General features: G+C 34.7%; 1 long non-coding RNA gene and 1 pseudogene across 1 annotated transcript; both read right to left on the bottom strand.

The window, feature by feature from the left end:
* Window positions 1–378: 378 nt before the first annotated feature.
* On the bottom strand, window positions 379–24,861 carry LOC143661527 (uncharacterized). The gene is made up of 3 exons (XR_013164657.1): window positions 24,806–24,861; window positions 23,481–23,542; window positions 379–458 (listed from the first exon to the last, which is right to left on the bottom strand). It is a non-coding gene; the product is annotated as an uncharacterized LOC143661527 (long non-coding RNA).
* On the bottom strand, window positions 16,859–17,739 carry LOC143661660 (RRP15-like protein pseudogene; annotated as a pseudogene).
* Window positions 24,862–27,457: the final 2,596 nt, after the last annotated feature.

Raw genomic sequence — 27,457 nt, 5'->3', positions numbered from 1 at the left:
TTAATGCAGATTACACATGTTTTAAAGATCTTGTATTCAACCCCCCTCCTCTGTGTTCATGCCCCTTGTATGGCACATCAATGAATAGTATATTATAAGTACTTATCACATTTAGCTACAATCACAGATATAGCCTCTCTTCACTCCTATTCAACCATAAATTCCTTAAGTGACAAAAATTCTTCAATTTAACATCACCTAAGAGAATGGAATGATGTATAAATTACAATTCAGAAAAAATTTTGTACCATCTTCCAGGGATTACTCACTTGGTAGTAGGTATTGTTCATCTATGTTAATCATCCAGTATTGATCCCAATGATTTGCATGTTATTGTCCAAATTAGTTTAGTATACAACTCTAACAAGCTTGATTACCTGTTTTCCCAAGTCATACTGAATTAAGAGCAGCTCACCAATGAGCTGGGCATAGGCACCGTTGGCAAAAAGGAGAAGAAGCTGAGGAGAGAAAGTAAACATGAAGTAAAAATATGTGCCTATGACAAGGCAGAAAATAAAAAGAGAAAGTCATTATATTTAATGGACACATTAAGAAAAGTTTGAATGGTATTCTATATGTCTATTTAAAAGCAGGCAAGTGTACAAATGCAGATTTTAATCCAAAAATGTGTGATATTTAAAGGTGTTGGCTCAACAAGCATGATTCAGCTATATGGAAAATTAATTTCTTAAAATAGACTATTCCCATATGATGCTTAATCAAAGATATTGCTGCATCACTAATTCAAGGATATACTAAATTCATTTCAACATTTGTAGGAAGTTTACTCAGAAAACCTATGGTGAATTCTTACAAAAATAAGAATTTTCTTTGCCATGGAAGCTTCTCCAAGATGAAAAAAAATTCCTTTCTTAATTCTTACTCTACTCCAAAGTGGTTTGTAATGATGAATAGTATGACACTGAGTTTGCATTGGAGATTAGCATAAAAGGATCATAAAGAGGAGGTGTGGTTGGTACTAAGAAAAACTGTGCTTTCCCAATTAATTAATTGGAAGGAGACAGATAGGGAAATCTTTCATCCATATAGTGTAATGTGGTATGAATTTATTAAAGCAAGTCCCACAATCCTAAAATCTTTGTTGTATTTACTGAAAGCATAAAAGTTTGTGATTTCAGCATAAATATCAGAGATTTTTATGTGTCTGTATAAGCCTAGCATTTCAGGCTACTATTTTTAGTTTTTCTCTGCTGAATTATATGATTACAGAAGGAGCCACCCAATTTTAGGAGAGCTTACAATTATATAGTTATACTCTCATTTATCATGTTTTATAAATATTCAACATGATGCCCTCTGCCCCTCAGACAATTATTTCACCAGGCTGTTCTAAGGTTGAGAGGGGTGGGGAGAGGGATAAAATAAGCAATATTTTATTTGAAGCATTTCAACACTCCATTGAATGGGGACATACCATTTTGGGGTCCCATTACAATAGTTACCACCATCACAAAATCACAAACAACCCAAAGATTAAAGTAAAGAAGAAAATCTTAGAAAAAATAGTGAAAAGGATTTAGAAATGATCTTTACTATCATTTTTGCTTTTCAGAAGATGAAGTTGAGTTTCAGGGAAGGGAAGTGGTTTGCTCAAGATCTTCTATCTAAAAATGGCCAATATGTAATAAAAGGTACTCTCTATATATTTAACAATTTACATGAACCATTCCATTTTGTCACCTCTTCCAAGTTATGAAGTATATATTATTGCCTTATTCTTGTTTTTACAATGTTACAAATATCAAAAATGTTTTGTGTGTTGTCTCAGCATCCTTTTACTTTGGCTAAGACACTTGCCTCAATGCTGACTTATGGCCTGGTTAATAAGCAGCTTTCTAGCCCTGATGCATAAGCTTTCACTGAGCTCAACCCTGCATCTGCAGCACCCCTCACATCGTTCACGCCCCTCCATCTTCCCTGGACCACCAGTCCTGCATGGTAACTTTTTGTATCAGTCAGGATTCTCCAGAGTAACAGAACCAACAGGAGATATATATAGGAATTGGCTCATGCCACCATGGGGCTTGATAAGTCCAAATTCCACAGGGCAGCCTGCAAGTTGGGAACTCCAGTGAAGCTTTCAGTGACTTCCCTAGGAGTAAGCAGGCTGGCTAAAGTAGAGATGGAGATTCTTTCTGACTGCTGAAATCATTAGTATTCCCTTTAAGGCTTTCAACTGATTGGACAAGACTTCTTGTATCTCTGAAGGCATTCTCCTTCATTGATTACAGATGTAATCAACCAATAGATACACTCAATGAGTGATTTAAATCTATGAAATACTCTCGCAGTAAAAATCAGGCCAATGTTTGCTTGACCAAACACTCAACATCATACCCTAAGGAAGTTGACACATGAACGTAACATCACAATTTTGGACATTGTTAAAGCTAAGTAAGTAAGTAAATAAATAAGAACATTTAATCGTGAAGGTTAGGAACAACTTCATCAATATGGTACATTTATAATGTTCTTTCTATGCATGCACAAAATTATGTATGATAAAACATCAATATTCGAAAGAGCTCCTTCAGTAAGTATAGCCAAAAGTGCAATTGGTTTTAAGGCAATATTTCATAGTTTATTGGCAGCTTTTTCCTTAATGACATATAGAGTGATGGTGCATTATTCAATGGAGAGTGCTTTATAAATGTTAAAATACATGAATATATGACTTGATGATGATAATTTTGTGATCAAGCTATATTAAAGAAAAGAGGAACACATTTTTTTTTAAACATGACAAAATAAATTTAAATGCCTGGATAAATAGCAGTACATATGTACTTCGATAAAGTTTCTCAAAAGAGATATCGACATGGACAAATCCTACAGATATTATGTCCACAAAAAGATTTCACATGCAAAACTTTTAAAAAATGTTTTGAATATTATATGATTCCATGAAATATACTGTTAAAAAGGAGGATCAAATTTTGCTTTCAGTGGGAGGAAGTATCAGGGCAGGATCAAGAGGCATTATAAGGAGATGTTTGGCTGTTGGCAATGTTGTATTTGTGTCATGGGTTAGGTAGCTATGTGGGGTTTGTTATATGTTAATTCCCTGAGCTGTTCACTTTTGGTTTGTGCATTTTCTATATATGTCCCAGTAGAAAAGGGGAATGATTTTTCTATTTTAAAAGGTCATAAAACAGGAAGAAAATAGCATAAAAATGTTCAGGAGATTTTTCAAGATTTAAAAATTTTGAAAATTCCAGTCTAGTCTCTTGAGTGGTGAGATAGATAACTAGTGATACCTAATATCATATGTAATCAGTGATAGAGATGTACATAAACAGGATCAGCTAACGTACTATATATAGGAAGAAGTGACAATACATTACATATAAGGCAAGGAAAGTAGTGAAATTCTCAAGACTGAGAATACAGGTTTCTGGTTCCAAAGCTTCCCAGACATATGAATGCTTGTAGATGATAATATTTGGAGACGTGAGGATCACATCAGAAGTTCTATACATATAACTCTCTTCTAACATTTCTTCTATATGAAAATCTCCCCATTAGTATAAAGTCCATGGTGTAATGCCCAGTATTAATGCTGGACAAATAGAATTACATAATTCATCATAGGCTTTAATTGTATTCATCATTATTCTTTCATATTTTAATTTGTGTCTTTCTTATTCTAATATTGGGTAACTTAAGACTAATTGTAACTTTTTATTTATTTTTTACTTTGCTACCAATATTCTTCCTCTGGTCAATTTGCTGGTATGCTGACTTCTTTAGCCAGTTGCAAGAATTCAATTCTCTAATATAGACTTAGTTATTTATCATTGGGTAGTATTTTTGAGAATTATACCTTCATAATCACAGCACATTTAAAGTTTTCTAATTCTAAAAATTAAGTTATCACACAAAAGTACTATGGATATGCAGCTTCATTTGCATTCCTAATAGATAAAATCAGTATGGTATGTCTAATCAATCCAGAAAAATTACAGTTCTCAGAAAATAACATTTTGCTTTCCACTTCCACCAGTGAAAGATTAACTGATGTGGAAATTGCTGTGTTGTTGCATGCAACCAGAAAATTGGACAAAATATAGAAAGCAAGTATTTTCAGACAAAAGAAGATGGGCAGTGCAGGAAGGAAACAAATGAGATGAGTGATATGATTATGCCAGCATTCTGTAGAGCAAGGAGGTAGAAGGCAAACAGAGCCCTGCAGTTGCATTGAGTTGAAAGTCAGGAGTTAAGGAGGCCAAGATGACTGATACCTGTAGGGCAAAGGGACAGAGAAGAAATAGTCTTACCCAGAAGGGGTTGAAACTTTGAATGAGTAGAAGGGCTAAATTATGCATAGAGCTAGTGCTGTTGGAACTGGCTTAAAAACCTTAAATTCAAGCTTCAATCAAACTGATACACAAGTAAAATAATTGCTTATAAAAATGAGTGAAACATTTTTCAAAGTAATATAATAAAAGCCAATATGTAAAAATATAAGTCACAATGTCTGCATCGAAAAGAGATTTTGTTCAAATACAAAAGGAGGAAAATATAGCCTGGAGCGAGGAAAAAATCAATAAAAAAAGACTAAGAAAGGACATAAATGAAATAATTATCAAAGTCTTTAATACAGCTATTTCTAATCTTGTGAGTATACTCAAGATGTAAAGAAAAAAGGAGAAATGTAATGAAGGGAGAAATGTAAGAGTTAAAAAAAGCACAAGTTAAAATTTTTCACATAAAATAAAAAATATCATAAGTGAAAAGTGGACTATATAGGATTAACAAGAGATTAGACACTATAGAAAGAAAGATTAACACAAAGATTTAGGAATATAAATTAGTGGAAAATGAACCAAAGAGAATAAAATGATTCAGAAAAAAATCAATAGTACCTCAGTGATTTGTGAGACAATCAAATAGCCTACCTTGGGATGGGAGGAATTTTAAAAAATAATGGTTGAAATTGAACCATAAACAAAAGAAACATAAGCTACATTAGGTTGAAATGTAATCATATTTCTGAAAACAAAAAGAGAAAATTATATAATCAGCCAAGGAGAGAAGCGAAACATTACTGAAAATGAAACAATTAAAGCATATCCTTCTTAGAAATTATGCCAACCAAAAACCAATGAAACAGAGTGATGTAATCAACATAACCACATAAACATCCCCTGAAAACATTGCCCCAGAGATTTAGTGAATAAAAAGACAAACTTCACTTGCTTCCATATCTGGAGGATGGTAGAGACTGGAGAAGGACCCCACAAACACTGATTCAAAGGAAATTCTCAGGTAGGAGAATTCCATCCAGGATTCTGTTAGGTACAAGTTCCCCACCAACTCATTTGGTTCCTCTAGCTTGGGAGTCACATAGGGATAGTGAAGCCCAGCAATTCCCATAGCAGTCTGAGATAGCAGACTTACAGTAGAAAGTTTGAACTCCATACATAGCCAGGCACAAGAACCTAAGTCCACAGTAGCCAGTATGGAACACCAACTGCTACAGAGCGCTGCACACAAAGAGACCTGATGGACGACGACTGGGAAAGAGAGACCCATGATAGAAAGGCTGGGAAGAACAGCCAATCTGGTTTCAGTTGGCTGGACATCTAAAGGTAAACTGGACTTTTCTGAAGTGACCCACCTTTCTCAAGGCTACCTGGGGTTGAATACTCCAATGTAGAAGAAACCAGAGGCAGAAAAGCCTCAGAAAAAAATTAAAGAAAATTAAAAGGGCATTAAACTGAACTGCTGCAAGGTAGATGAGTCCCAAAACTGAAAATTGTAGGAAAATGGGGCACTGAAGGAGGGAAAGAATTTAAACAAATCATAGGAGCTGGGGAGGAAATTCTGCACAAAAATAAACAGAACTGTTCAAGATTTCTGGATAAGGAACAGAGGGAAAAAAGCTCTCTCCTGGGGGTGAGACAATTACACAAACAGTGCAGTCTTAAAAAGTGTACTGCCTATCCAAGGCAAGAAACCTATGAAGATCTAAGAAAATCTTAACAGTTAAACACAGGCTATTCTAAAGGTCTAGAATAAGTTGGACTGAGCATCAAAGAAGAGATGTAACACAAAGCTGATCAACAATAAAGACCTAGACAAGAGGGAGAAACGTATCTTCAGAGTTAATGCATTAATATAATCCGATGCCTAGACATGAGCAAAAAACTACAATCCAAATGAAGAAACGGTATATGGCTCAGGCAAGGGAACAAACTAAACTGTCAGAGGGGACTCAGAAGTTGGAACAACTAATTAAGCATGTTCAGACAAATCTTCTAAATCAGTTCAAGGAGATGAAGGAAAAAATGCATAAAGAGAAAAAGGATATTAAGACAATGTTCTAGCATGAAGAATTTGAAAGTATAAAATGAAACAGAAATGATGGGGATGAAAGGCAAAGTAACAGAGATTTAAAATATGCTAGAGGCATACAGCAGCAGATTTCAACAGACAGGAGAAAGAATTAGCAAACTATAGGACAGGATAATTCAAATCATATATTCAGAAGAACAGATAGAGAAAAGAATAGACAAAATTTGCAATGCCACAGGAAATTGAATGATAGCACAAAGTGCACAAAAAATGCATGAAGAGACTGGTAAGGGGTAGAAAGAATATTTGAGGAAATAATGGCTGAAAATTTCCCAACTCTTATGAAAGACATAAATATATATGTCCAAGAAGCACAATGTAATCCAAAGGAGTGGATATTAAAAGACCCACTTGAAGACACATACAATTCCAATGGCAAATACCAAAGATAAAGAGAAAATTCTGAAATCAGCAAGAGAAAAGCAATTTGTGACACCCAAGTCTCTTCCATAAGTCTAAAGTACCAATTTTTCATCAGAAACCATGGAGGTGAGAAGGCAGTAGTATGATATAGTTAAGGTACTGAAAGAAAAAAAACTTTCAGCCAAGAATTCTTTATCTGGAAAAACTATCCTTAAAAAATGGGGAGAGTTTTAAATATTCATAGATAAACAGAAGCTGAGATAGTTCCACTAGAGACCAGCCCTAACAGAAATACTCAAGGTTGTTTTGCATGTGGAAGGGGAAAAAAAAGGTATGCTATTAAAGCTAAGTTGGTATCTTCCCAAATTTGTAGGCTAAACCCCAGGGCAACCACAAAGAAAGTATTTAGAATGAATGCAGAAACTAAAATGAGAAAGGAATCAGTGAGATACAACACAAAACATCAACTATACAAAAAAGGAGGTTGCAATAAAGGGAAAGAAAATTTTTAAAAAGATATGAAATATAAAATCTTAAGTACAAAATGTATGAATTAAATACTGCCTTTTAAAGCATGGGTTAAAAGAGATTCCCAGACAGGCCACACTGGCTCGGCAGGCTGAGTTCTCGCCTGCCATGCCGAAGACCTGGGTTTGATAGCTGGTGCCTGACCATGTAAAAGAAAAAAAAAAAAAAAAATTGATTCCCTCAGAGATGAAGACACAAATACATTGAAAGTGAAAGCGTGGAAAAACATATTCCATGCAAATAAAGCTGGGAAACTAAAATAATATCAGATAACATAGAATTTAAGCCAAAGCTGTTATAAGAGACAAAGAAGGACACTAGGTATTAATAAAAGGGGACAATCCTCCAAGAAGAAATAATAATCATAGATATTTATGCACCTAACAACAGTTCTCCAAAATACCTGAGACAAAAACTAGCAAACCTGATGGGAGAAATAGACACCACTAAAATAATAGTTGGAGATTTCAATACACCACTTTCATCAATAGATAGAACATCCAGGTCGGAGAAACAGATAAGTCATGTGATAAACAAACTAGACCTAACAAACATATATGAAATGTTGCTCCTGGAAACAGCAGGGCATGCACTCTTCTCAAGTGCACATGAATTATTATTAAAGGTGGACCACATGTTGGATCACAATGCGAGTCTCAATAAATTTAAAAAGATTGAAATCATACAGAGCACCTTCTCTAACCATAATGGAATAAACCTAGAAATCAATAACAAACAGAGAACTAGAAAATCCTCAAATATATGGAAATTAAATAACACTCTCTTAAATGATCAGTGGGTCAAAGAAGTAATTGCAAAGAAATCCATAAATATCTTGAGGCAAATGAAAATGAGAACATGACATAGCAACACTTAGGGGATGCAGCAAAGCCAATGCTGAGAAGGAAATTTATACCCTAAGCACTTACATTAAAGAATAAAAAGCTAAAGTCAAAGACCTAACTGCAAACCAGGAGGAACTAGAAAAAGAACAGCAAACTAATCCCAAAGTAAGCAGAAGAAAAGAAATAACAAAGATGAGAGCAGAAATAAATGAACTTGAGAATTAAAAAATCAATAGAAAGGATTAAAACCTAAAGTTTGTTCTTTGAAAAGATCAATAAAATTGACAAACCCTTAGGCAGACTGAGAGAGAAAAGAAGAGCAAAGACACAAATAAATAGAATCATAAATGAAAGGGAGGCATTACTATTGACCCCACAGTAATACAAAGGATCATAAGAGGATATAATGAACAACTGTATGTCAACAAATTAGATAACCTAAATGAAATGGACACATGCCTAGAAAAATGCAAATAACCTACACTGACTCTACAAGAAATAGACCTTGACATACCAATTGCAAGCAAAGAGATTGAGTCAATAATCAAAATCCTCCCCACAAAGAAAAGCCCAGGCCAGATGGCTTTACAGGTCAATTCGAAGAATAAATGCCAATTCTGCTCAATTGCTTCCAACAGGTGAACAGGAAGGAACACTGCCTAACTCATTGTATGAGGCCAGCATCAGCCTAATAGCAAAACCAGATGAAGATACTACAAGACAGGAGAATTTATAGACCAATTTCTCTTATGAATGTAGACACACACACACCCTCACAAAATGCCAGCAAATTGAATCCAACAGCACATTAAAAGAATTATAAACTTTGCTCAAATGGATTTTATAACAGATGTGGAGATAGCTCAACATAAGAAAATCAATTAATATAATACATCACATCAACAAAACAAAGAGAAAAAAATCATAATCATCTCAATTGATGCAGGAAAGGTATGTAACAAAATTCAGCATCCTATCATAAAAACACCTAGAAAAATAGAAATAGAAGGAAACTTCCTCAACATGATGCAAGGTATATATAAAACCTACAGCTAAAATCATATTCAATGGTAAAAGATTGAAAGCTTTCCCTCATCAATAGCTGCTTTCCTGTTTCATATGGAAAACAGACAGCAAAAATTTTTATATAGTTTCAACTGGTATTTTATTTCCCCAAGCTTTACTGAATCCTGTCTCTAGCTTTCATTTGATATGGAAAACATATGAAAAAGAGTAAAGTATTACATATTGAGTCATCTAAAAATTGCATTTAGGGGCCAAAAGCTGAGGGAAGAAGGATTTTTGACGTGCATATAAGATGTTAATTCAGGCTTAGGGTTTAGAAATTGGGGGCTGTGGTGGCTTGGAGTTACATACACCAGAAAAACATGTCCTAAATCTATTCCTGTGGGTAAGAACTATTACAAATAGGACCTTTGGGAAATATCATTTTTTAGTTAAAGTATGGCAACTGAATCAGGATGGGTCATTATCCTATTTCTGGGGGCCTTATAGGAAAGAAGCTGGAATTCAACAAAGCCTGGAAGAAAAAAGAGAAGCATTGCTATGAGTATTACCATGTGACAGAAGAACCAAAGACCCAAGGATCATTGTAGCCAGTCCCAGAATGTCTCTGGAGAGACAACATTGCCTGCCAACATCTTGATTTTCAAATATTTTCCACCATTGAGTTGGCTGCCTCTTAACCTTTTTGAAAAAGTCCTTTGGGGCACAGAAGCATTTGTGTTGAGGAATTTCCGTTTATCTATTTTTTCTTTTGTTGCTTGTGTTGTAGGTGTAAGGTCTAAGAAACCACCTCTTATTATTAGGTCTTGAAGGTATATTTTCTTCTATATTTTCCTATATTTTCTCCCAGGAGTTTTATGGTACTGACTCTTTTATCTAGGTCTCTGATTCACTTTGATTTAATTTTTGTATAGGGTGTGAGGTAGGGGTTCCTCTTTTATTCATTTGACTATGGATATCCAGTTCTCTCAGGCACATTTTTTAAAAGAATATTCTGTCCCAGTTCAGTGAATTTGGGGGCCTTGTCAAAAATCAATTGACCGGATTTGTTGGACTAGCTCTGCCTTCTTGGTTTGGTTCCATTGATCAATATGTCTGTGTTTGTGCCAATACCAAATTGTATTATAATAAGTTTTAAAATCAGGAAGTGTAAGTCCTCCTGATTCATTCTTCTTTTTTACGATGTTTTTTGACTATTTAAGTCCTCTTTTCCTTCCAAATAAATTTGAAACCTAGCTTTTCCAAGTCTTCAAAGTAGGTTGTCAGAATTTTGATTGCTATTGCATTGAATCTGTAGATCAATTTGGGTAGAACTGACATCTTAATGACATTTAACCTTCCTATCCATGAAAACAGACTGTCTCTCCACTGATTTAGGTCTTCTTTGATTTCTTTTAGCAAAGCTTTGTAGTTTTCTGTGTATAGATCTTTTACTTCTCGGTTAAGTTTATTCTTAGATTCTTGATTTATTAAGTTGCTATCCTGATTAGAATGTTTTCCCTAATTGTCTTCTCAGTGAGATCATGACTTGTGTATAGAAGCATTACTCATTTTTGTACATTAATCCTGTATCCTGCCTCTTCGCTGAATTTATTAGCTCAACTAGCTTTGTCATAGATTTCTTGGGATTTTCCAAGTGCAGGACCATGTCATCTGCAAATAATAAAAGTTTTACTTTTTCCTTTCCAATTTGGATGCCTTTTATTTCTTTGTCTTGCCTGATTGCTCTTGCTAGAACTTTTAGTACAATGTTGAGTAATAGTGGTGACAGTGTCCAGTCTCTCATGTTTGAGTATGATGCTGGCTATGGGTTTTTATTATATACCTTTTATCATGTTGAGGAAGTTTCCTTTGATTCCTACCTCTTAAAGTATTTTCATAAAGAATGCTAAATTTTGTCAAATGCTTTTTCAATATCAATTGAAATGATCTTGTGTTTTTTCCCCTTTCAATTAATTAGTGTTCTTTTACACTGATTGATTTTCTTCTGTTGAACCATTTGGCATGCCTGGAATAAACCCCACTTGGTTGTGGTGTATAATTCTTTTAATGTGCCATTGGATTTGATTTGCTAGTATTTTGTTGAGAATTTTTGTATTAATATTCATTAGGGAGATTGGCATATAGTGTTCCTTTCTTGTAGTATCTTTATCTGATTTTGGTTTTAGAGTGAAGTTAGTGTCATAAAATGAATTTGGTAGTGTTCCTTTTTCCTCAGTTTTTTAGAAGAGTTTGAGCAGAAGTGGTGTTAGTTCTTTTTGAAATGTTTGGTGAAGTTCTCCTTGGAAGCCATCTAGCCTTGGGCTTTTCTTTCTAGGAATATTTTTGATGACTGATTGAATCTCTACTTGTGATTGGTTTGTTGAGGTCTTCTATTTCTTCTTGAGTCCGTGTAAGTTGTTTGTGTGTTTTTAGGAATTTGTCTATTTCATCTGTGTTGACTAATTTGTTGGCTTACAGTTGTACATAATATCTTCTGATTTTTTTTTTAAATTTCTTAGGGCTCATGGTAATCACTCCCTTCTTATTTATGATTTTAATTATTTTTATCATCTCTCTTTTTTTCTTTGTCAGCCTAGCTAAGGGTCCATCAATTTTATTGATTTTCTCAAGGAACAAACTTTTGGTTTTACTGATTCCTTTTATTACTTTTTGTTGTTGTTTTTGTTGTTCTCCAATTATTTATTTCTGCTTTAATCTTTGTTCTTTTTATTCTTATATTTTCTTTGGGGTTAGTTTGCTGTTCTTTCTCTAGTTCCTCCAGGTAAAAAGAGTCAAGCTCTTGATTTTTGCTCTTTCTTTTTTTTTTAAATGTAGACATTTAGGGCAATAAATTTCCCTTCTAACACTGACTTTGCTCACATTCCATAAGATGTAATATGTTGTATTCTCATATTTCACTTTTCTCCAGATATTTACTGAATGCTTTTTGTAATTTCTTCTTTGACCCACTGATTGTTTAAGAATGTTTTATTATATCTCCATATATTTGTGAACATTCTGGTTCTTTGATGGTTAATAATTTCCAGTTTCATTCCATTGTGGTCAGAGAAAGAGATTTGAATAATTTAAATCTTTTAAGATTTATTAAGATCTATTTTGTGCCTCAGCATATAATCTATCTTGGAGAACATTCTATGAGCATTAGAGAAGAATGTATATCCTGGTGTTTTAGAGTGTTACAATCTATAGATATCTGTTGGGTCTAATTCATTTATTACATTGTTTAGATTCTCTATTTCCTTATTGTTCCTTTCTCTGGTTCTATCTATAGAAGAGAGAGGTGTATGAACACTAGTATTAATGAAACATCTATTGTTCCCTTAAGTTTAGCCAATGTTTGCCTCATGTACTTTGGAGCTCCTTGACTGGTGCATAAATATTTATGATTGTTATTTCTTTTTGGTGAATTGCCCCTTTTACTAATATGTAGCGTCCTTTCTTGTCTCTTATGGAATTTTTGCATTTAAAGTCTATTTTGTCTGATATAAGTACAGCTACTCCTGCTTTGTTTTGGTTACAGCTTGTGTAGAATATCTTTTTCCATCCTTTTACTTTCAATCAATTTGTATCCTTGGGTCTAAGATGAGTATCTTGTAAACAATAGATAAATGGATAATACTTTTTTAGCCCATTTCTGCCAATCTGTATCTTTTAATTGGTGATTTTAGTCCACTAACCTTCAAAATTACTACTGTAAAGGCAGTTCTTGAATCTACCACCTTATTCTTTGGTTTCTATTCATCAGATCTATATATATATTTTTTCCTCAGACCTTGCTCATCTGTCTTTTTTTAGCCATCAGAACTCCAATAAGTATTTCTTGCAGGACAGGTTTCTTGTTAACAAAATCTCCCAGCATTTGTTTGTCTGTGAAAATTTTTATCTCTTCCTCACTTTTGCAGGACAACTTTGCTGGATAAAGAATTCTTGGCTGGAAATCTTTCTCTTTCAGAATCTTAAATACATCATACCATTGCCTCTTCACTTCCATTGTGCCTACTGAGGAGTTCAAACTTAGTCTTATGTGTTTTCCCTTGTATTTGGTGGATCATTTTTCTCTTGCTTCTTTCAGGACTTCCTTCTTCTCTTCAGCAAAATTGACAGTCTGATTAGTGTGTATCTCGGAGTGGGTCTATTCACATTTATTCTATTTGGAGTTTGTTGGGCCTCTTAGATTTACATATTTATGTCTTTTATAAGTGTTGGGAAATTTTCCCCAATTATTTCCTCAAACAACATTCCTAGCCCTTCACACTTATTTTCTCTTTCTGGAACACCGGTGATTCTTATGTTTGCATGCTTCATGCTATCCATCATTTCCCTGAGATCCAATTCCAATTTTTCCATCTTTTCACCATTTGTTTTTTTGTGCATTCAAATTCAGTTGCCCTGTCCTCTTATTCTTTCTTCTGCCTCTTCAAATCTGCTGCTGTGTCTCTCTAGTATATTTTTAATTTGATCTACAGCATCTTTCATTTTCATAAGATCTGCTATTTTCTATTTATTCTTTACTTTTCAGTATCTTCTTGATTTCCTTATGTCTTTAGCTAACCCACTGAAGCTATTTAGGAGATTTGTATGAATATCTTTTATTATTTGTTCCAAATTCTGTGTCTTCTCCAGTGTTTTAATTTGGTCAACTGGCTAGGTCACATCTGCCTTCATCTTCATGTGCTTTTTTATTTTCTTTTGGCTTCAAGGAATTTGATTATCTTGATAAAGTTATTTTGAAAGTTGATTACCTAACTCATCTAAAATTTTGTAGCTGCTTGGGTTTGCACTGAAGGTCTCCTTTGGCACTTGGTTTGTTAGTAACTCCATGCCAATCCCAAACCAGGACCTCATGCAGGAGGTGCAGCTCTAATTGAAGATCTGTACTTTTTGCATCTTCCAAGCAGAAGACACTCTTGGGCCACCTCTTGCACTCAGGAATGTCTTCCTGACTAAGTCAGCTGGCTGGGCCAGGACCCAGCCAAGTGAAAATATAAACAAAGCCACAGGTCTCCCCTGCACACTGCAAGCTACTTACTCTGGGGCTGGGAGGTGGGCAGTGTGCACCTCAGCAAAGAATCCACTTGGGGGGTATGATAGGTCCAGTAGGCCCAGACTCCCACATTTCCTTGGACTGTGGGACTGAGTATTTCAACTACCCCTACCCCAAGCCAGCCTTGGAGTGCTTACTATGCAGTGCTGCTCACTCCTCTGTCCCTGCCTCTCTACCTATACATGCTGTGAGTGCTCCAGGCCTCCATGGGGAAGGGATAGAGGTAGTGGGACCCAGGGATTCTCTTTTGCCTGACAATTTTCAACTCAGCTCAGCTGTGTGTCTTCCCCTCCTCTAAAGGGAACAATCCCCCAATCTCAGCCAAAACCAGGAACCCATAGCAGCCTGCCTCTGGGTAGGGGGTAGGTACTGTGTACTGCAAGGCCTCTGTACCTACGTAAACCAAGTCTGCTGGCTACCATATTCCCCACAGGAAGTACCAGCTGTAGTGCTGAGAGGGAAGATCTCCCAAGCTGCTATAGAAGAGGGAGTGGAGGATTGTGCCACTCCTTCAGTACCTGCTCTGGCCTGCACATTGCAACTCACCCCAGATGCAGTCACAGGTGAGTATACTCACCCTATTCTCTCAATCATAATTTCTCTGCTTTTTAATCAGGTCCTCCCTATATAATGTATAAGTCTCTCTCTGGTCACTTGTACCCTGGACTTGCTTTCTCAATGATTTTTCTGTCACTTCTCTAACTGTTCCACAGAGCCAGGTAACCTCACCTATCCTATTCCACCATCTTCCCAAAGAGTCCCAATTACTCATAATGATGGTATTAACAGAGGCATGTGTAGATGTTTGTTATTAGAACAAAAACAGTGACTAAGGCCCCCATAATTTTAATAGAGGAAAAAAGGCATGATTGCAAAAGGCTGAGAAGCTAGTATAAAACCAAGTAAAAACCTAATTACAAGTGGCTTTTAAGTTTATAATTGAAACAGCATTGGAGAAACTCCTTAAGGTGTATGAGCGCTGTACCAGGTGGTTTCAGTAAATTTGATCAGGTCTCAGGAGGAAAAGGAAGGAAAAGAAGAAAGATCAGTGCAAAATACTTGTAGAATAATTAAATGTCAGGGTTTCAAGATGCAGAATTATTGTAGGGGCAAATGCAGATATTGCCTTTCCCAACAGGTAAGCTAGAGAAAAGTATATATGGCATATATTCTCTGTGTGGGGTAGTTTCATTCTTCTTCTTTTTTTTTTTTTTAATAGTAGCAACTCAATTTTACCTTGGGATTAAATAATTTCTCAAAGAAGAATATCTGAGAATATTCTCTTCCTTGCTTTCACTTTGAAAATCTTGTTCAGTTTTTCTAAATTAAACCAAGGACTATTAACATGAATGTACGTTCCCCAAACGAATTTTTGATAAACTAGAATTTATTTTCCCATTTCTATTACCTGAATGTTCTACTCAAAAGAATCTTTGCAAAGCTTTAGGATGATCCAGAAATAAATTAATAACCAGAATTAAAGCATAATCTTTAGTTTTGGGAAGAAACTTTTTTAAGTGGCACAAATTTTTTTTCTCAAAGTTTTCTAAGTGTTAGGTTACACTTTATGTTTAAAATGTTTACTTATCTGTGTTGTTATACTGGGATAGTCAGCCCTGTTGTATTACTCTTAAGGAACATTTATTCACCTTTATTTATATTAGATTGACAAAATGGCAGTAATTCTATAATTCTATAATTAAATAAGACACTAAAGTTCAAAAGTTGGGATAAACACGAAAGTGCATTTTGAACTTCGCTGGTTTAACCACTTAATATAATGGGTGCACACCCTCCTTTATAATTACAAATACCAGACCATGGACTAATTTAACTTGAGTTATATAAAAAACTCAAATGGGTTTGAAAATATAAACATCTCTGTTCTAGCACATAGCATTTAGGGGAGGATAACCATCAATGTATAGTAGATGTAAGTAAGTACAAGTGGATAGTAAGGGAAAACTATTTTTATTATGGAATGGTGGAGAAAGGAGTGGATCTTTAAATAAAAGGAAAAGATCACTTTAATTAAATAATTTCTTTGTAAACTTTAGATCTTAGACCCATTTTATAAAAACCTTGGAATTATATTAAACATTTCTCTTCCTTTCATTTAACAGGTAGATGCTAAAAGTCTCCCAATTTAATAACTTTTAATACAACAATATGGAATTAAGTCTCAAATCAGATGCAGAGTTCTGATACAGACTACTTGCTGTCTGACTCCACCATTTTACTGGCCAGTCCATAAAGATAAGTTAAGCCAATTCAAATATTCAGGAAAAAACACCTAAAACATTTCAAATATACTTCCTAAGAAATTGTGTTTCATTGCATAACTCAATCGTGAGAGTTTCATCTCATGAAATCTCTCATACAAAAAGAACCCAAAATTTAAAATAAATCTAAATTGTTATCTATAGTACTTAGTATATAAAAGGAAAGATTATAAAATAAATTTGGAGTATTTCTTAAACCAAAATATGTTCCAGATTATTTAAAAATAAAATCACCACCCAAAATCAGTTTTGATGATTTACCACCAATTTACTACCAAGGTTTCTTAATAGCTCATGAAAATAGGCACCAACCGTCCTCCCCCAAATCTGTAAACATTTAGATCTATCAGTTAGAAGGGCAGAGGAGTAGTAACTTCAAATAGTTTATTTTAATTATGAATTGGTATTGCCATTTCTAGAAACATTAATGATACTATATCAATACACCAATATCCGTAATTAATACATAAACTTGTAAGAATAGTAGCAATTGCAATCTTGCTGGCCAGGTAGAAATATTTACTGATAAAATCTTCCTTAGGAACTGTTGATACCAACTTAGCGCACTTTCTAATACAGCTTCCAGCTTCCAGCTTCTTTAACCTTTTCATCGACATTCTTTTGATGCTTCTGAACAGCATTAAATAATTGCACCACACCCCTTGTTGCAATTCTCTGATGATTTCTCTCTGTTTGTCTTTGACAACATCTGGCTTTACTCTGCACATCATTTCCCACTCCCCTTTATTACCAAGCTGTTTTTTTTTTTCTCTAGTCTCTCTTGCTTTAATTTTTCTTTTTCCTTTTCCAGCTTTTGGATTTTGACCAAAATGGTGGGTTTGCTTTTAGGAGATTTTTTTGTTAAGGATCTTAGCCATGGCATCTGCCCAGTCTGTATTAGTTCCCACACCAGATTCTACAGGATTTTAATTTTCTTTGTCACAAGGTTCAATATCATCTTCATTGTCAGCTTCCATTGCTTGATTGTCATCAGAAAAATGATCCTTTTCTGATCCACAGCATCCTACAGAACCTCTGCCATCCACAGTATCTTAGCCATCTTCCAGATGATACTGTGACCCTGGCTATAATTTTCTTTCTTTTTTTTTTTTTGCGTGAGTAGGCACCGGAAATCAAACCCGGATCTCGGGCATGGCAGGTGAGAACTGTGCTACTGAGCCACCATGGCCCGCCCATTCTTTTTCTTCTTTAGGGAATTTTTCAGCTCTTTGCCCACAGTTACATGTGAATCCTGAATAGCCATGGCCATTACTGCTCGCTGGAAGCATCTCATTATTCTTGCATATTAAAAAACATGGACAAAATGAATTTGAACAATGAATGCTTTTAGTGGATCATATTCTTATTTAATTACACCTTTTCTTATTATATGAAATTTCACAAGGTGATGTTTAGATGTATTTGTTAGAAAAAACAAATTTCTGCATGATAAAACACAGAAAGTAAAAAGAAAGAAGACATTCACATCCAGCAAGAAGTATAAGCTCTGTTTAGGATTGTAACTCAGAAGTTATTATTTAAGGAAGATTATGATTGCTGAATCATTATATAGGTATTTCTTTTTTACTTTCTGGCATATTAGAGTAGACAGAAGGAAATTCCTGAAATCTCTGAACTGTAATCCAGCTGCTTTGATCTCTAGTAATGATTGTATAGCCTTTATCTTATGCCCTTGTGATTGTAAAAAACCTCAAGACTGACTTTGATTTGTACACATTTTATCCAGTCTTTTTTTTTTTACTTTAGAGTCTTATGATCACTAAAGACAGCCTCTAATGCTTATTAATGAAGGGCCTTGGGTCAGTTCAGAACTGACACACCCCAATTCAAAAGTTATTTTAATAATCAAAAATGAATCTAACCAAAGTGGGCCTGCCTGACATGTGCAGTAGCTTAGACTTTAATCTATAAGTGACTTATACCTAATTATAATACCAAAAATTATGCCCATCATCATATTAAGGTTGCCATTTCTTACATATGTTCTGTGAGTAAGCATGTAATCAGTCTGCACATGCTCAATAATTATATCACCTCTAATTACATCACTAGAGTCATTGTGCTCATTATCCTATAAATTCCCATCTTTTGATACTATACCACCATTAGAATTATTGCAGTCTGGGGAGACAGATTTTTAGGCCAGTAGGCCATCTGCTCTCCTGCTTTACACGTCACAAAAAGCTCTTTCTCTCTTTGAAACCCCTGCTTCTCAGGAATTAGTCGCTGAGCACATCAGGCAGAGAACCCATTGCTTTTTTTTTTTTTATTAAAAAAAAAAGAAATTAACACAACATTTAGAAATCATTCCATTCTACATATGCAATCAGTAATTCTAAATATCCTCACATAGATGTAAGATCATCATTTTTTAGTACATTTGCATCAATTTAGGAAAAGAACTAGCAAAACAACAGAAAAAGATATAGAATGATAATATAGAGAAAAAAATAAAAATAATAATAATAATAATAAATAAAAAATATACAAAATATATAAAAAAAGGAAAAAACAAAAAACACAAACAAACAAAAAAACAAAAAAACTATAGCTCAGATGCAGCTTCATTCAGTGTTTTAACATAATTACATTACAATTAGGTAGTATTGTGCTGTCCATTTTTGAGTTTTTGTATCTAGTCCTGTTGTACAGTCTGTATCCCTTTAGCTCCAATTACCCATTATCTTACCCTTTAATAACTCCTGCTGGTCTCTGTTACCAATGACATATTCCAAGTTTATTCTCGAATGTTGGTTCACATCAGCGGGACCATACAGTATTTGTCCTTTAGTTTTTGGCTAGACTCACTCAGCATAATGTTCTCTAGGTCCATCCATGTTATTACATGCTTCATAAGTTTATTCTGTCTTAAAGCTGCATAATATTCCATCATATGTATATACCACAGTTTGTTTAGCCATTCATCTGTTGATGGACATTTTGGCTGTTTCCATCTCTTTGCAATTGTAAATAATGCTGTTATAAACATTGGTGTGCAAATGTCCGTTTGTGTCTTTGCCCTTAGGTCCTTTGAGTAGATACCTAGCAATGGTATTGCTGGGTCATATGGCAATTCTATATTCAGTTTTTTGAGGAACCGCCAAACTGCCTTCCACAGTGGTTGCACCCTTTGACATTCCCACCAACAGTGGATAAGTGTGCCTCTTTCTCCACATCCTCCCCAGCACTTGTCATTTTCTGTTTTGTTGATAATGGCCATTCTGGTGGGTGTGAGATGATATCTCATTGTGGTTTTGATTTGCATTTCTCTAATGGCCGTTGCTTTTGATAGGTATCAGGATGAGAAAAGGAAAAGGGCCTATCTAAGCATTTTTGGTTCTTTTTGTTTTTATTTTCAAAAAATCAACTACTTCTCCCTGAAATTACTAAACACTTTAAGATGTCAAGAACTTCTCAAATACTATACTTTTAGAGAATAGAAAAGATTCATAGGTAGATTTTTTTTACTGTCTCCCACACTTCACTATTTAACAAATCATAAAAAAAACTTTTAACTATATGTTCCTATAAATAAAATTAAATTCATAGGCTAAACCTAAGACGTTCTATTCATTTTATTCTCCTTATCTCTGGTACCAATGAGTTTGTCCATAACATTTGGAAACCCCAAGGATCAGGTGTAGGATCAGTGCTGTTATATTTTTTGTTCTGGATTCTTCAAAGAGGGAAATTGTCTGTGATTTTAAATTTATTGCCTTTTTGTCTATATGTTATTTTTCACAAAAACCAAAAAAAAGTTGAAAAATAAATAGATAGATAGATAGATAGATAGTTAGATAGTTAGATAGATAGTTGCAAAGTTGCCTTGGGAGACTAGGGAGAAAGGAAAAAAATATTAAATTTCCCCATCTGGGGAATTCAATCTTGAGGCTTACCCCTATGAAACTTATTCCTATAAAGGAGAAGTGACGCCTACTTACAATTATGCATAAGAATCACCCCCAGAGAACCTCTTTTGTTGTTCAAATGTGACTTTGCTCTCTATGCCAACTCTACAGAATTCACTGCCTTCCCTCATTCGTGGGGCATGACTCCCAGGGGTGTAAATCTCCTTGGATTTCCTTTTTTGCATACTGTTGAGCTAAGTTAAATTTTACCTGAAATACAAAAAATAGGACAATATAGGGCTGAAACATTTTATCTGTCAAGGATTGGAATTATTTCACATTTGTGTTTTACAGCTTTTAGACTTCATGGTTAAATAAGTTTTTTGTGATGTTGTTTTGACTTTCGTTCTTTTGCAAGGCACAACTAAATCTAATTTAAAAAATGCCAATAGTGCAGGGTGGGCCACAGTGGCTCAACAGGCAGAGTTCTAGCATGCCAGAGACCAGGGTTTGATTCCCGGTGCCTGCCCATGCAAATAAATAAATAAATAAATAAATAAAATAACAGTAGTGCAGAATTTCCAGGCAGATGGCAGTATAAGGTAGATCCAGTTCAGCCCAGCTCCAAGGAAAAGTTAGAGAAGGCATGGGAAGGTGACTGAATCAGTGATTCAAGAGTGCTACTTACCTGGGAGAGCCTGCTGTACTACATAGGGTGGCCCTGGTTGCAGGGGCTGAGAAGCTGAAAAGCAGAGAAATTGAGCCTAACACAGAAGCCCAGAGCCCACAAGAGAGCACGGACAGCAAGATGGGACCTAGGAAGTAAGCCAAGCTGTGCTCCTTGAACACTCTCCTTCACCTGTGCCACCCTGTGAACTGCTACTCACCCCACACCCCACACACCTGAACCCCATCACCAGACAAAGTAGACTTTAAATGTAAAGACATAATAAGAGACAAGGAAGGACACTATGTGTCAATTAAAGGGAAAACTCACCAAGAAGAAATAACAATCATAAATGTTTATGCTCCCAATCAAGGAGCTCCAAAGTACATGAGACAGACATTGGCAAAACTGAAGGGAGCAGTAGACGTTTCAACAGAAATAGTAGGAGACTTCAATATACCACTCTCCTCTCTAGATAGAATAACCAGTCAGAAGATCAACAAGGAAATAGAGGTTAGACAACTTAATAAATGAATTAGACCTAACAGACATATATAGGTCATTGCACTCCAAAACACCAGATATACATTCTTATCTAGTGCTCATGGAACATTCTTCAGGATAGATCACATGCTGGGGCACAAAACAGGTCTTTATAAATTTAAAAACATTGAAATAATTCAAAGCAACTTCTCTGATCACAATGGAATGAAGCTGGATCTCAATAACCACCAAAGAATGAGAACATTCACAAATATATGGAGATTAAATAACAAACTCTTAAACAACCAGTGGATCAAAGGAGAAATTGCTAGAGAAATCACTAGCTATGTGGAAATGAATGAAAATGAGAATAGAACATGTCAGAACTTGTGGGATGTGGCAAAGGCTGTGCTGAGAGGGAAATTTGTTGTCCTAAATACCTATATTGAAAAACAAGAAAGAGCGAAAATTGAGGACTTAAGAGCTCACCTGGAGGAACTTGAGAAAGAACAGTGAACTAACCCCAAAGCAAATAGAATAAGAGAAATAGCAAAGATTAAAGCAGAGTTAAATGAAGGAGAACAAAAGAACAATAGAAAGAATCAATAAAACCGAAAATTGGTTATTTGAGAAAATCAATAAAATTGAAGGGACACTAGCAAGATTGACAAAAAAAAAAAGAGGATGCAAATAAAATCAGAAATGAGAAGGGGTGCATTACCACAGACCCTGAAGAAATAAAAGAAATCATAAGAGAATACTATGAACAATTATATGCCAATAAACTAGACAATTTAGATGAAATGGACAAATTCCTGGAAACACACAAACAAGCTACACCAACTAAGGAAGAAATATGAGATCTCAACAAATCTATCACAAGTAAAGAGATTCAATCCATCATCAAAAATCTTCCTTCAAAGAAAAGCCCCAGGCCTAATGGCTTCACAGGGGAATTTTATCAAATATTCCAAAAAGAACTGACATCAATCCTGCTCAATTTTTTCCAAAAAACTGAGGGAAAAGGAACTCTACCTAACTCACTGTGAAGCTAATATCATTTTAATACCAAAACTGGGTAAAGATGCTATAAGAAAGGAAAACTACAGACCAATCTTCCTAATGAACATAGCTGCAAAAATTCTGAACAAAATATTCATAGCTGATTGCATATATTTACATGTTGAATGAATATTAAGACAGTATGTGCTTTATTTTAAAGTATGTGCTCATTTTCAACTATTTTTTTGTCTTCATAAACTTCCAATATATAGAATCCAGCCTATTATTCATATATGTGAGTGACACCTACCTGAAAATAATAAATATCTGATACTCAGGGTGACAGAAAAAAAAATAGTAGTAATTTACTTCATTCTCTGTTCTCCCAGTAGTCAGCTCAATGTCTCATTCTATAACCACATTAATGGTTATCCATGAACTTTACTATTCTATTAATAGCAAATTTATATGCTGTCAACAAGACAGGCTGGGAGACAGTTGCCTTGATGGATCGCCATTACTTAATTTTAAAATTCACTTAATATGATAAATTCTAGTCATTTTTAAGCCATCGTCAGCCATGAAGTAAATTGGCTAGAAAGTTATATTTATTCTTTAAGGTCTTTAGGCACTGTACAATTAACCAGAAATTTAGTGTCATGTTAAAAGCAAAAGACCATACGAGTTTCTTCATCTTCAGTGATCTAGTGCTTCTAATGTATTTACACAAGTGTGATCACAAAATGACGATGACACCAACAATACGATAAGGAAAGTGTATTCACTCAAATAACCAGTATAAGAAAACAGATTGTTCTTATTTGTCATTTAATTAAATCTAATCAGTAATTTTTAAAAATAAGTCAGTACAGTGGGTTGTAGTTTTTTTGTTTTTATACCTAAGATTTAGAATGAGGTTTCTTCAGCAGTTTGATACTTATTTTCAAGGGGGGGGGGAAATACAATATTAAATATATTTCACAAATCTACCTTTATTTTCATAATACTCAAGTAGTAGACTCTGTGGAAATCTAATCCTCTTTGAATAAAACCTGAAAGAAAAATAAATAGTGGGTCATTAAAGTCCTTTCTTCTACTAAATTTTAGATTCATTTTTGGTAGAAAAATGACACAATTTAATGTAACTTGAAATCAACTTTTCTTGGACATTTTGAACTAAGTTGAGTTATATTGTTGAAGCACTTTATGTCTATGAGTCTGATAATTTTGATTCAATCAACAACTTTTTATGTGAAGGGCCAAATCGTGATGATTTTAGGTTTTGTGGGCCATACATTTTTGTAGTAACTATTCAACTATGTCTTTGCAAGCCCAAAGCAAGATACAGACATATTGGCAGCAGAAAGAATCAACCCCTTTATTGCTAGATTTATTTCTCCTCAAGTGGTGTGATCAATACAATATAGACATTTGGCTCTATTAAAAGACAACATCCATTCTCCAAATAGCTTCTATGTTTTGTCACATAGAATTTTTCCCCCTTTCTTTCTAACATCAAAACAATAAAGGCACTTAATCTCTGTTATATTTAAGAATGGTAAACTTGCTAGTCAAAAATAATACTGGAAAGCAGATTTTGGTAAAACGTTGACATCCAGTGACTTCCTAAACTAATACACTATTTGTGAATAGGATAGCAAACAAGAGAGGTGCTCATTTAAAGATTTATTTAAAGATCTAGTCAAAATGAATTGTCTGTCTGGCTGGTCAATGTACAGAATCAAGGAAACACCTTGCAGAGTCAATAATTCTGAAGCCTCTGGATTATCAATTACTGCTATTCAATAACCACTTCTAAAATAATTTATGCTAAAAAAAGTGCCTGCCACATATGACCTATTGAAATTTCTCCCGATGTAGAAGTTGAGTAGCAAAAGTTATATAGATATTTATTTTCTGGAAACAGATAACCCCCCAGAAAACAAGATAATTTTTTATCAGTATATAAATTAATGTTTTTATCAGTAACATTGTATTGCACTCATTAAAATGGCTGCTTACGTGTTGAGTACAGATTCCTGCTAAATTAAATATAAAGTCTATTCTAACAAATATACTGAGAAATATATTAAATCAATCGTACTTTTTTTAAAGCACTTGATTGTGATGTACTTGGTTCTCATAACTCATTTAGCCCTAACATCATTCTTTTAAATACTTTAAAGTAAATGAACTGATGGAGCTTATGCTTTCATGTAAATTTTAGCTGTTTTTTGGTCATTTCAGTCCTGAAATGGGTATGAAAACATAATTTCTCTAAATCTCCTCATTGTTGTCCGTACTGAGTCACTTACACAGACACAGAAACACAGCACACGACTCAGGAGACAACCCTCAGAGGAAAATGGAAGGCGTCTGCTTTATTCAGGAAGTGCACAGGCTTATATAGGCTGGGAAGCATGCAGGGACACATGTCGGCCTGGGATTGGTGGTCGTTATTGCTAGGCTGGAGGGCAGATTACCAGGATTGGTCACTGTTGTTGCGAGGGCAGAGGGCAGATTTCTGGGATTGGTCACCGTTGTTGCTAGGGCAGAGGGCAGATATCTGGGATTGGCCACTGTTCTTGCTAAGGCGGAGGGCAGAATTCGGGTCAGCCATTTTGTGTTGCCTTGCATCAGCCACAGCAGCCATGTTAGCGATATTTTATGGCTTCTCCAACAATAGCGCTCTCCAACACCTCATTGGTTGGTTAAATACATAAAACATGTCTAAATTGCAACACTTGCATTCCCAATCAATTAATATTTTGTCATGTATTATATGATGGGCAATATATAGAGAAGTCACAAAGAAACTTCATATCAGAAATTAGTTGTGTACTCTCTTACATTTTCCATGCAATTAAAAAAAAAATTCCTTAAAGCAGTCATTTATGACTGTTCTTAACCTCCAACTTTGTTAGGCAGAGATGAGGTTATTTCAATATTTCATCCATAGTTATATCATTATTTCTGATTTTAAACATTATGCATTATACATTCAACCATTACTACACACAAATAACATTCAGCTATTAATACCGGCATTCACATTTATGTCTGTGTACCCATATATGTATGAATGAAATGTATATTTACATGTATATGTATGTATGCATATATAGGTATATGCATAATACATTCTCAGGAAATATCCCTGTATTCCTTTTTTTATTAAGGGCATTTTATTTCTAAAATAAAGAATGAGTATTGAATTTTATTCAATATTTGATGGCATCCATTAAGATGATAATGTGTAATTTCTTCCTACTTGCATATCTATGTTAGTTTGCTTAGGCATGTTTTAATTTAGAAAACAAAAAATAAAGTAGGTTAAGAGATGACCTAGAAAGTGAGACAACTTTCCAGATTATAGAAAAGATAGATTTGCAGTAGATAGTATTATTGCCTAATCTACACGAATATTATTTATGATGCTCTGTTTCACAATAAACTTCGTTTCTTACTTGGGCCATGTTTAAAGTCAATGAAGAGTAAGGAGACCCCTTTTTAGCAAAATCCTATTTATATAACCAGTGGACTTGTTGGGAAACAGCCAGAAAATTTATGAAAAAAATGTTGGGAGAAAATCTTCATTTCTTGTAATAGAATGTATTACTGTTATTGTTTTCACTTCAATTTCTGCACAGTCTTGAAAATGTAAAATTTAACAATATAGACCTTAAATTTCTAAGGTTTGTCCTGTCATCAGATTTCCTCTGCTATCAGTATTCCCTACTTGGGTCCCATAAAACCTACACATCTTTCATTATAAACATTCTCTAACAGCCTCCATTTAGACTCATCACTCCTTTCTCATTATTTGGTTTTTCCTTGTACTATGTGAGGAAAAAGAGACAAAATAAAGGACATTGTGGGAAGTAATGCTCACCTTAATTAATGGTGAAACAAAAACAAATGTTTGTTAGTACCTAACTGTGCTGGTTTGAAAGAATTTATGTACCCTAGAAAAGCCATGTTTTATATTAATCCTAATCAATCTGGTGGGAGCAAAGTTTCTTTTAATCCTTATTCAATATGTAGGATGGAAACTTGATTATATTATCTCTGCAGTGATGTGACTCACATCATTGTGGGTATGAACTTTTGAGTCGAGGGAGATATGACTCCACCCATTCCAGTTGGGTCTTGCTTACTTTACTGGAATCCTTTAAAAGAGGAAGCATTTTGGAGAAAGCTTCAGAACGATGGGAGAGTGACAGAGCAGAGTCACAAGAACTACAGAGTCCACCAGGAAAAGAGAGAGAAACTCTGACCATGTTTGCTATGTGCCTTTCCATTGAGAGAAACTCTGAGCTTCATCGGCCTTTTTTTTAAAGAACTGTGCTTTTTTCTTTTATTTATTTACTTATTTTGATTTACATGGGCAGGGACAGGGAACTGAACCCGGGTCTCCAGCATGGCAGGCAAGAACTCTGCCACTGAACTGCCGTTGCCCACCCATTAGCCTTTCTTGAGTGAAGATAATCCCTTGTTGGTCTCTTAATTTGGACGTTTTTATAGACTTGCTTTAATTGGGACATTTTCATGGCCTAAGAAATGTAAACTTGAAACTTATTAAATTCCCCTTTTTAAAAGAAGTCCTGTTTCTGGTATATTGCATTCCGGCAGCTAGCAAACTAGAACCCTTACCAATCAAAAAACAGTATTCCTTCAAATTTTAATGTTACTAGTGTGCAACTTTCAGTGTTATTTTCTTTCTTAGATTGCCTTTTAGGATAAGAAAAGATAACTATATAAATTCTTGCCAGTCCTTTAAATATTTAAGTTAGTGATTTAAAGGAATTGGCAAAGGTTTATGTATGAGAATGAGGCAGTGTTAGCAATCATTTTAGTTGTTTTATTTTTATAAAGTGAGAGATTTAAACTAAATCATCAACATTTGCAGTCTTGAAAAAGTTTTCAAATTGACACACTATTATACAGCATGTACTAGAGGACAGAGA

Source organism: Tamandua tetradactyla, chromosome 17, assembly GCF_023851605.1.
Source record: "Tamandua tetradactyla isolate mTamTet1 chromosome 17, mTamTet1.pri, whole genome shotgun sequence".
NCBI lineage: Eukaryota > Metazoa > Chordata > Mammalia > Pilosa > Myrmecophagidae > Tamandua > Tamandua tetradactyla.
This window is presented reverse-complemented; position numbering and strand designations above follow the sequence as displayed.